The following is an 11,932-nucleotide window of genomic DNA, read 5'->3' on the forward strand; positions in this document are numbered from 1 at the left end:
TTCTTTGTGTCATCCGCAATTTCTTTAATCTGTGTTTTATAGTTTTCAGAATTATGGATCTTTTATCTCTTTGGTAAGGTTTATTCCTAGGTATCTTATGATTTCTGATGCAATTGTAAATGGGATTGATTCCTTGATTTCCCTTTATGTTGCCTCATCATTGGTATATAGAAATAAACAGATTTCTGTACACTGATTTTTTTATCCTGCAACTTTACTGAATTTGGTACCTATATGATATGGTCAATTAATCTTTGACAAAGCTGGAAATAATATCCAATAAATATACTGTCTTTTCAACAAGTTGTGTTGGGAAAAGTGGGTAGAAGCATGCAAAAGAATGAATCTGGACCATTTTCTTACACCATACACAAAAATAAATAAAAATGGATTAAAGAACTAAATGTGATACAGGAAACCATTAAAATCCTAGAGAAGAACACAGGCAATAATCTCTTTGACAGAGGACATAGTAACTTCTTTCTAGATATGTCTCCTAAGGCAAGGAACACAAAAGCAAAAAAAAAAAAAAAAAGCAAAACAAACAAAAAAAAACACAACTATTGGGACTACATCAGAATAAAATTCTTCTGCACAGCGAAGGAAACAATCAACAGAACTAAAAGAGAACCTTCCGAATGGGAGAAGATACTTGCAAATGACATATCCTATAAAGGGTTAGTATCCAAATCTATAAAGAACTTACAAAATTCAACATCCAAAAAACAAATAATCCAGTATAAAAATGGGCAAAAGGCATGAACAGATATTTTTCCAAACATACAGATGGTCAACAGACACATGAAAAGATGCTTATGATCACTCACTATCAGGAAAATACAAATTGCAGGCATAGGGAGGTATCACTTAACACTAGTTAGAATGGCTAAAATTAACAACGTAAGAAACAAGTGTTGATGAGGATGTAGAGAAAGGGGAACTCCCTTACACTGTTGTTGGGAATGTAAAATGGTGCAGCCAATGTGGAAAGCAGTATGGAGGTTCCTCAAGAAGTTAAAAATAGAACTACCCTATTATCCATCAATTGCGGTATTAGGCACTTAACCAAAGAATACAAAAATACTAATTCAAAGAATACATGTACATTGATGCATCATTATCTACAATCACAGCATTATCTACAATCTACAATCACCAAATTATGGAAATAGCCCAAAGTCCATTGACTGATGAATTAATAAAGAAGATAAAGAAGTGGTATTATATATATACTATACAATACTACATATACTATGTGTGTGTGTATATATATATATATATACACTATATATATATACATATACTAGATTATACATATATACTATATTATATACATATACTACACTACATATACTATATATATATATGGTGTGTACCATATATATATATATATATATATATATATATATATATATAGTGTGTGTGTGTGTGTGCGTGTGTGTGTGTGTATGTATAAACTCCCTTTTCTTGTTTGCTTTCTTTCTTAAATTCCAAGCTAAAGTGTATTATACTAAGTGAAATAAATCAGTCAGACAATGACAAATACCATATGATTTCACTCATATGTGGAATTTAAGATACAAAACAAATGATCATAGAGGATCATAAATGAAAAAAAGAGGAAAACCAAGAAACAGCTGGTTATCAGTCTGCTCAATTTTTCTATTTCTTCCTTTTTCAGTTTTGGTAGTGTACATGTTTCTAGGTACTTATGCATTTCTTCCAAGTTGTTCTTCCAAGTTATTGTTTTTCAAAATATTCTCTTATAATTGTTTGCATTTATGTGCTGTTGGTTATTTCTACTCTAATATTTATGAATTTATTTATTTGGGTTTTTTTCTTTTTTCTTTTTGATAAGTCTGCCTAGGAGTTTACCAATATTAGAAATTTTTTCAAAGAACCACATCCTGGTTCCCTTGATTTATTCTATCTTTTTTGTTTGTTTGTTTGTTTCTATATTATTTATTTCTCCTCTAATCTTTATTATTTCCTATATTCTTCTGGCTTTGGGCCGTGTTTATTGTTCTTTTTCTACTCCTTTAGGTGAAAGATTAGGTTTTTTATTTGAGATTTTTCTTGCTTCTGGAGGTAGACCTGTATTGCTATAAACTTCTCTCTTGAAACTGCTTTTGTGCCTCCCAGAGGTTTTGGACGATTGTGTTTCCACTTTAATTTGTTTCCATGTACTTTTTAAAAATTGTTTTAATTTTTACTATTTAGTTTTGATAGAGAGATAGAGTGAAAGTAGGGGAGTGTTAGAGAGAGAAGGAAACACAGAATCTGAAGCAGGCTCCAGGCTCTGAGCTGTCCACACAGAGTCTGATGCGGGGCCCAAACTCACGAATCGTGAGATCATGACCTGAGCTGAAGTTGGACGCTTAAGCAACTGAGCCACCCTGGCATGCCTGCTTTCATGCACTTTTTAGTTTCTTCTTTTATTTCCTGGTTAAAAATCATTCATTATTTAGTAGCATGTCACTTAACCTCCATGTATTTGTGGTCCTTCAAGATTTTTTTTTCATATCATTATAGTCAGAAAAGATGCATGGTTTGACTCTGTCTTGAGATTTTGAGGCTTGTATTGTTGGCTAATATGTGATCTATTCTTTAGAATTTTGCATGTGCAATTGAAAAGATCTATTCTGCTGTTTTAGGATGAAATGTTCTGAATACATCTGTTAAATCTGTCTCTTCCAGTGTGCCACTCAAAGTTGTTTCCTTATTTATTTTCTGTTTAGATGATCTACCCATTGATATAAGTGGGGACTTAAAGTCCCCAACTATTATTGTATTGTTAGCAATTATTTCCTTCATGTTTGTTATTAACTGCTTTATATATTTGGGTGTTCTGGGTTGGGTATATAAATATTTACAATTATTATATCTTCTTGTTGGATTGTCTTCTTTGTTATTATTTAATGTCCTTCTTTGTCTCCTATTATATAAAAGTTTTAAAGTTTATTTTGTCTAAAATAAGTACTGCTACTCCACCTTTCTTTCAACAAATATTTGCATGATAGATGTTTCTCCATTCCCTCACTTTCAATTTTCAGGTGTCTTTGGGTCTCAAATGAGTCTCTTGTAGGCAACTTATAGATGGGTGTTTTTTAAATCTATTCTGTCATTCTATGTTTCTTTTTTAAGTTTATTTTGAGAGAGAGAGCAGAGGAGGAACAGAGAGAAATAGAAGGGAGAAAATCCAAAGCAGGCTCTGCACTGTCAGGCCAAAGCCCAATGCAGGGCTTGAAATCACAAACCATGAGATCATGACCTGAGCTAACACCAAGAGTAAGACACTTACCTGACTGAGCCACCCAGGTGCCACAGTCACCCTATGTCTTTTGATTGGAGCATTTAGCCTATTTACATTCAAACTAATTATTGATAGATATATATTTATTGCCATTTTATTATTTGTTTCATGATTGTTTCTGAAGATTTTCTCTTATATCCTTTATTGTTTTCTGTCTTTCATGTTTTCCTGATTTTCTTTAGTGATATATTTTGATTTTTTCTCTTTACTCTTTGCATGTTTATAAGTGGTTTTAATATATGGTTACCATTAGGTTTGTATATAATGTGCATATAGAAGTCTATATTAAGTTGATTGTCATTTAAGTTTGAACTCATTCTTTTCACCTCTACTCCCCACATTTTAGGTATATGTTACTATATTTTATATCTTTTTTTAGTTCCTTAACCTATTTTTAACAGAAATATTCATTTTCACTGGTTTTGTTTCCTACCTTCACACTGTCACTTTTGTTCTCTCCTTTCCATTCCAAGAGTCACCTTTAGTATTTCTTGCAGGCTGGTTTAGTGCTCACAAACTACTTTCGCTTTTGTTTAAGAAACTCTTTATCTCTCCTTCTATTCTGAATGACAGCCTTGCTGGATAGTGTATTCCTGGATGCAGCTTTTTCCCATTTAAATACATCATGTTATTACCTTCTTGCTTGAAAATTTTCTGATGAAAATATCCTGCTAGTCTTATAAGTTTCCCCTTGTAAGTTAATGACATATTTAATCTTGTTGCTTTTGAGGTTTTTTCTTTATCACTATATTTTGCAAGTTTAATTACAGTATGTCTTGGTGTGGGTCTGCTTTGGTTGATTTTGATGGAAGTTCTCTGTATCTCCTGGATCTGGATATCTGTTTCCTTCACTATATTCAAAAAGTTTTCTGCTATTAGTTCTTCAAATAAATTTTCTGCTCCTTTTTCTCTCTATTCTTCCTCTGGAGTCACTGAGTTCCCTGAATCTATTCTTGTTTTCTGCAACTATTTTTTTCTCTCTTTTGTTCAGCTTGGTTACTTTCCATTACTTTCTTATCCTCTGCTTCTTCCATCTTGCTATCCATTTTGTCAAGCATGTTTCTCATTTTATTTACTTAACCTTTTATCTCTGCTATGTTATTCCTTATCTGTGTTAGGGTTCTCACTGATGCATTCTACTCCTTCCTCAAGTCCAGTGAGTATCTTTGTTATCATTACTTTAAATTCTCTATCAGGCATGTTACTTATATCTGTTTTACCCAGATCTCTGGCTGTGGCCTTGTTCTGTTCCTTCATTTGTAAAAAATTTTTCTATCTCCTCATTTTGTCTTCCTCTCTGTGTCTGTTTCTGTGTGTTAAGAAAGTCATCTATGTCTTTTGCTTTTGAAAATAGTGACTTTATGAAGAGGTCTTGGGGTGCCATGCACTACAATGTCTCCTCTTCACCACATGTTGGCACTTCAGGAGGTTACCTACGTGTGTTGTTTACATTCTGCTGTTGTGTCTGGGTCGCTTTTACTTTCAGTGAGTATAGTCATCTGCACTTCCTCTCCTCCTATTTTAAGCTGTGATTTCTCTCTGTGGTGTTAGTAGGACCCAATCAGGCCAGGTCTGAGGGGGTGTGCCCACTAGGGAACTTGGGAGTGACTTGGTGGTATTAGCAAAATTTGTTGTTGTTGTGGGCCACTAATCCTATGCCAGATCCCTAGAATTGCTTTGGGAGCTCCAGGTCTTCCAGGGTTCACAGCTGGGCATGAAGCAATGGCTGGTCTCAGTGAGGTGGCTGGGTGCCACATGCAATGGCAGCTGTGCAGCTGGTGGCTGGGCACAACACATGACAGCTGCTGGGGCCCATGTCTTTGTGCAGCCCGGTGTATGTGTGTAGCAAGTGTGGCAGCTGTGTGGCTGAACAGAGTGCATACATGGCTTTTACAAAACATTTTCACAACAAGAACAGCCGGCTTGGAGTGGCCTTCTCCTCAGGAGAACTCAGGGAAATGGTGCACTGCCACTGAATCAGGCAGCAAATGTCTGTGTATCCCTGCCTCTGGCAGGTGACTCTGTGTTTATGTAGCAGGAAAGGGAGGAAAATGGCATCTGCCAACTCCCTTGTTTTCATAAAAGTTCCCCAACATGCTCCAAAATCTGTATGAATAGATCTGTCTTCTGTTTTTCCTCAGCATTGTGCAAACTGCCATTTTTTGGTTGCCTCTCCATGCAGGCTGCTGTCTCATTAAAGTCAGTGACCCAGCTATAACTCACCCTCCCTGTTCACCCAGTGCTGAATCAGCAAACTTTTAAGGCTCTAAGCTCCAAGTATCACTGGTTTTATGAACTCATGGAATTTATAAAATGCTTTGGTTTTTAAAGCAAAGCATTATGAGAATTAGTCTTCCCTGTGTGAACTGCCTGGTGCAAAGGCCCATTTCTCTTCCTCATCCACATGCACAGCTCCCTCTTTCCTGTGGTCAGCCTCCCTCCACATTTCTGATCTTCCTAAATTTTAAGCTTCAGCTTCCTGTCTATATTTAGTTGTGAAGTTTGTTCTTCCAGCCCTCAGATTGCTCTCTGGTTTGTTGACTTGGATGTGGATGATATCTATTTGAAAATGTGGGATGTGATGGGCTCAGGAATCTCCTATTCTGACATCTTCCCAGGAGTTTTTCACTCTATGTCTTTTAACTCATTAGTTTTATTAATTTACATTGAAGGTAATTATTGACAAGTAAGCAATTAATATTGCCATTTTGTTAATTGTTCTGTTTTATTTGTAGTTCTTTTGTTCTTGCTACCTTTCTTTGTGGTTTGATGATTTTTTGTCGATATATGGTTTATTTACTCTTCAGTTTTTGTAGATTTACTATAAGCTTTCTTTGTGGTCACCATGGGATTCACATTAAACTACTTATAGTTATAATGGTCTGATTTAATCTGATAACAACCTCAATTGTACACTAAATATCTACACTTTTATTACTAGGGTTAAAGTAATATATGTGCCATTATACAGTATTATAATATTCTATTTGTCTATATACTTACCTTCACTAGTGAGACTTGTATTTTCATATGCTTTTTTGTTTGTGTTGAGTGTTCAGTTTTTAACTTGAAGATTAAGTTGAATCCACCACTTGAAGTGGTGACAAATTCCCTCATTGTTTTGTTTAATTGGGAAAGTCTCTCTTCTTTATTAAAAACAATGTTTTAGGGGCGCCTGGGTGGCGCAGTCGGTTAAGCGTCTGACTTCAGCCAGGTCACGATCTCGCGGTCCGTGAGTTCGAGCCCCGCGTCAGGCTCTGGGCTGATGGCTCGGAGCCTGGAGCCTGTTTCCGATTCTGTGTCTCCCTCTCTCTCTGCCCCTCCCCCGTTCATGCTCTGTCTCTCTCTGTCCCAAAAATAAATAGAAAACGTTGAAAAAATAATAATAAAAAAAAAACAATGTTTTATAGGAGATGCAGGCTACCAGTTAGGAAGTAAATAAGACATGAGAATAAAAGTAGAGCAAGAGGAATATAGTCCATTAAATTATAATACTGTTGTATGAAGACAAATTGTAGCTACACTTATGGTAAGAATAGCATAATATATAGAGATGTGGTATCATTCTGTTGTATACCTGAAACTAACTGTGTGCCAACTATATCCAAATGAAAAAGGGAAAAAAGTTTATTCTTTTTAAATAAATCTTGCAAATGATACATGTTAAAATGTAAACATATTTAAAATATTAAAAATTTAAAATTTTTTTCCAGGATTAATATTCTTGGTTAGCAATTTTTTTTTCTTTTAGTCTTTTAAATACACCATCCCTTTATCTCCTGGCATGCTTGGTTTCTACTGAGAAACTACTTATAGTCTTATGGGAGTTCCCTTGTGTATGCTAGGTTGCTTACATATTGCTGCTTTTGAAACTCTGTCTTTGAACTCGACAATTTAATTATGATGTGTTCTAGTACATGCCTATTTGGTCAAATCTGTTTGGTGACTTTTGGGCTTCATTAATTTCTTTTTTAATGTTTATTTATTTTTGAGAGGAGGGGAGACAGAGAGAGGGAGACACAGAATCCAAAGCAGCCTCCAGGCTCCAAGTTGTTAGCACAGATTTTGATATGGGGCTCAAACTCACGAATGGTGAGATCATGACCTGAGTTAAAGTTGGATGCTTACCTGACGGAGCCACACAGGCACCCCCATTAATTTCATTTCCCTTACCAAATTTGGGAATTTTCAGCCAATATTTCTTTAAATAGAAATTCTGCCCCTTTTGTCTCTCTTCTTCTGGGACTCCCATAATGTAAATATTGTGTTACTTCATAGAATTCCATACTTCTGTAGGCTTTATTTGCCCACTTTAATTCTTTTATATTTTTGTCCCTCTGACCGGGTAATATCAAGTGACTAGTCTTCAAGTTCATTAATTCTTTCTTCTGTTAGATTGAACATGCTGTTGAAGTTGTCTATTAAAAATTTTTACTGTGTTATTGTATTATTTATTTCTAAGATTTCTGTTTGATTTTTTATGGTTTTAATTTTTTAGTTAAATTTTTTTGGTTCATGTATCATTCTCCTGATTTCATTCATCTGCCTATGTATGTTCTTTTCTAGTTCCCTGAGCTTCTTTTAGACAAGTTTTTTGTGTTCTTTATCAAGCTGTTTGTAGATTTGTTTATTTTAAAATGGTTATTGTAGCTTTATTGGTTTCCTTTGATAGTGTTATATTTCCCTAATCTCCTCTAGTCCTTGTATCCTTCTATTGGTATCTGCACACTTGAGAAAGTCACATCTTATAGTATTTACAGCTTGGCTTAAGAATAAAAAGTCCTTTACCAATAAGTCCAGCCTAAGATTCTGGGTAGACCAGCTCTTAGCATACATGGACCAGCAGGGAAAGCTACCAGTGCTGTTAGTTTCAGTGGGAACATTAGCTGGGCCCTGAAATTGCAGGTGCCCTTGGATGGACTTTGTCTTCAGGTAGGGACATTGAATGGACTGTTCATTAAGATGGTGATCTGGCTGAACTCCTTCATTAGTTGGGTCCCCTCGATGGGCTCTGCAATTTGACAGGACTACTTGTTGGGCTCTAAGTTTCACTGGGGTTTCCTGCATAGGCATTACTGCTGGCTGGGCTACACGGTTGGGCTGCTAGCTTACCTCTCCAGGTAGGCAGAGGATCTGGTTGGGCTCTATAGCTGGGATGCAGGTTGGACTCCCTGGTTGGGTAGGGCTGGTTGGAGGCATTCCTTGTTGTAGCAATGTTACTGGCAAGATATCCGATTTTCCAAACTGCTAGTGGGAGCACAGGTCTTCTGCTAAGATTTGCATCACTCATGAACCCATTTCCCTGTGGACCCATGTCCCTTTTCCCTGTTTCTAACAGTCCCCATGTGGTCTGCCAATTTAAATTCCTCCTGTTCCATGTAAGACAAGAGAGAAGTGGGTATCTCAGTATCCCAAAACACTGGAGAGGTTGGATGTATTCTCCACTTTCCCCCAGTGGAGAAATCATGGGCCAAGGAGATAGTTCCTGAAGAAGATCTGGTACTGTGCCAGCGTGGGGGAAGGTGACAAGAATAAAATGAATCCTTTACTCTGACCCTTTTTAATTTTTTTAATCAATTTTTGTACTTCCCAAGTCTGCTAAAAGACCTGTGAGGCCTGTGATTCTCAGAAAGGCATTTTTGTTTGTATATTTGCTAAATTGATTTTCCTGTGAGGGAATTAGGGTCAGAGACCTCCTTTTCTGTCATCTTGCTGATGTCAGTCCACATTAGCCTTAAGTCTTAAATATGTATACTGATAACAAATATGTGTTTGTGATCGGTTATGCAACGATCAAACTTTGAAAGAATAGAGGCTTTTGAACACTGATAACAACTAAAATATGACATGCTGATTAACAAGAATCATGGAAATTTCTCTAAAAGATTTATATTATTTATTATAAAATTATACTCGAAGACAAGATAAAATATTTTTAAAAGGGAATTTTTAGACCAAGCTGTGAAAAGAGTTACTAAGTTTTGGACTGATAAAGTGAAATGTCCATTACTCATATCCAGGAACTTCTAACCATGACTTTAGAAATACTTACCTCTTTAAGAATTAGAAAATTAGATATCAAGAGGAGCTAAGAAGAATGCCATAGGAAAATGTGAATTATATTATAGGACTTTTCTTTTACCTCAATCATATATGTGGGTGGATTTTTCAACAAGCAGCAAACTCATTCATACAGAGGGAATATGAGGAAAATTTGGGAATTGTGTAACATTTGTATAGGATTAAATAATTTAGGAAATTACACAAATATGTGCTGTTTGTCAGGAAAAAAATCTTTCTAAGAAACATATAAGATAAGTCTAAGGTCAATGTTACCTGAGATATGATGGCAATTTGACTTTATTTAGGTTCAAACTTTAGAAGGTTTTACATATTTTTAGTAAAGTTGTATATGATGTCTATATGACCACACATATGTCTGTAAGCTAAAGCTGATGCTTACATTGTGAACAGTGCCTGACTAAATTGTACCATCTCAACTTTTGGAATTCCTAAACATATATAATTCAATAAAAGAAGTCATTTTGTATCTGTGGTGATTCACAACCTCTGTAATATCTTATAAGGACTCAAAATTTGGTAACTGTTAGTCGTGTATAATCTGATAGGCAAGTGGAATGAATAAACCATTCCATAAGAAAGTATTTGACTAAATTAAATCAAGCCGCTGACTCACAGTGATCCAAATTCCACTGATTTTATTAAAAATTATATTAACTCTCTGTTGTAAGTATGTACTTCTTTCTTTGAATTTGGAAAACTTATAAATTTAGGGTTTAAGCCTAACCCTTTATCTGGTACAATGAAAAAATAGTCATAATCAGATATAATAAAGAGTTTGTGGGTTTCCCTGGGCTAATTATGCCATTATGTGACCAGGTGCTGAAAAATATCCCCCTGAGGAAGTGTATTATTATGGAACAGGAGGCTTGGTCTGCATTAAAGTGTAACAATGACAGACTGGTGATCATCACACTAGACAGAGTCCTACCAGGTGATGTTGATAACATACTACCATCAAGGTAAAGAAGAACCCAAGTGAATGCATGCTTCACATATGAGACCAACACCTACGATTGAGCAAGTTTTAATTATTAAGGATAATTAAGACATTTTAAGGATAAATTATTTAGATAGTTACTTGCAATAACATGAAAGCTGAAGAGAAATCTCAGCTTTCTGAGATCAAGAACTTTAAGGATAAATTCTTTAGTTACTTACAATAACATGAAAGCTGAAGAGAAATCTTTAATAGACAGGATAGATAAGTTGCTTTGTTAATGTCTTCTTACATTATCTTGACCATTATAACTTTGATATTTATTCTAGTTAATATTATTTGTGCATGAAACTTAGAGTATTCACCTTTTAGTTTTGAAATTGTGTCTCTTAACTTCAAGGAATTTTAAATTAATTATCAGTTGTCTCGAATATGGGTTTAGCACTTCAAGAATCCTCTATTTTTGTCATAGTACATCAGATCCACGAATTTTATCATTTAAATTTAGAATAAACAGAAAATTTCAAGTGTCATAAAGTCAAAAAAAGCAATCTTTAAAAATAATCTTCAATGTTATTGAATATACTGATGGGAAAGAATTTACATAATCAAGTTTAATACAATTATATTCAAACTGACAATTCCTGAGCAATGACACAAAATCCAACTTCTTTCTGTCTTATATAGCCATAGGGGGCCCATTTAACCATACTGAAATAGATGTGCAAATGAGGAAGAAACATTCCTACCCAAATATTAAGAGTTAGTTACTTCGGAAGTCCCCAAATATATCATTACATAAAAATGAACCTACAGCGTTTAGGACTTGGCAATCCCCAGTTTCCATACTTTAGATTTATATGATTATTAAATGATGGGGCACCTGGGTGGTTCAGTTGGTTGAGCGTTGGCTCAGGTCATGATCTCACAGTTTGTGAGTTCCAGCCCTGTGTCGGGCTCTGTGCTGGCAGCTCAGACCTGGAGCCTGTTTCAGGTTCTGTGTCTCCCTCTCTCTCTGCTCCTTCCCCACTCGTGATCTCTCTCCCTCTCTCTCAAATAAATAAACATTAAAAAATTTTATATGGTTATTAAATGAATACCTTCAAATATTACTAGTGAAAATGTGGATTAATTCAATTCTACTTCTATGCCTTAGGTTTTACCCTTATAAAAAGTTCTTATGTGAAGATTAAAATGGTGCCATTATGAAACTAAAAGAGATTTATTAAATACTATATTTATAAGTAAATATAAAATTGACCAAATTGCAAACCTTATTTGTATAGAAATGCTGAAATGTTGAAGAACATATTTAGTGCTTTGGGACAATTGCAGAAACATGTAATTAAGATGCAAACAAGATGAAATAAAAACCTAATGCAGGATACAGCAATAGAGAAAATGGAGAATGGAGTTGGGAAAGAATTTGGAACTGGCCATCCAGAAATGAAATCCTGTTTCAAAAAAATAGCTAAGGAATTTTCATAAGCCTTCACTTGTATAACTGAACAACCAGTTATTCAATAACTACAGTATATACTTAATAGTACTGAACTACAAGATTTCACCTACTTAGGAAAACCAGATGTTTGGCAGGA

The sequence above is a fragment of the Panthera pardus genome, unplaced genomic scaffold (genome assembly GCF_024362965.1).
Source record: "Panthera pardus isolate Hobbes unplaced genomic scaffold, ASM2436296v1 HiC_scaffold_24, whole genome shotgun sequence".
In the NCBI taxonomy this organism is placed as follows: domain Eukaryota; kingdom Metazoa; phylum Chordata; class Mammalia; order Carnivora; family Felidae; genus Panthera; species Panthera pardus.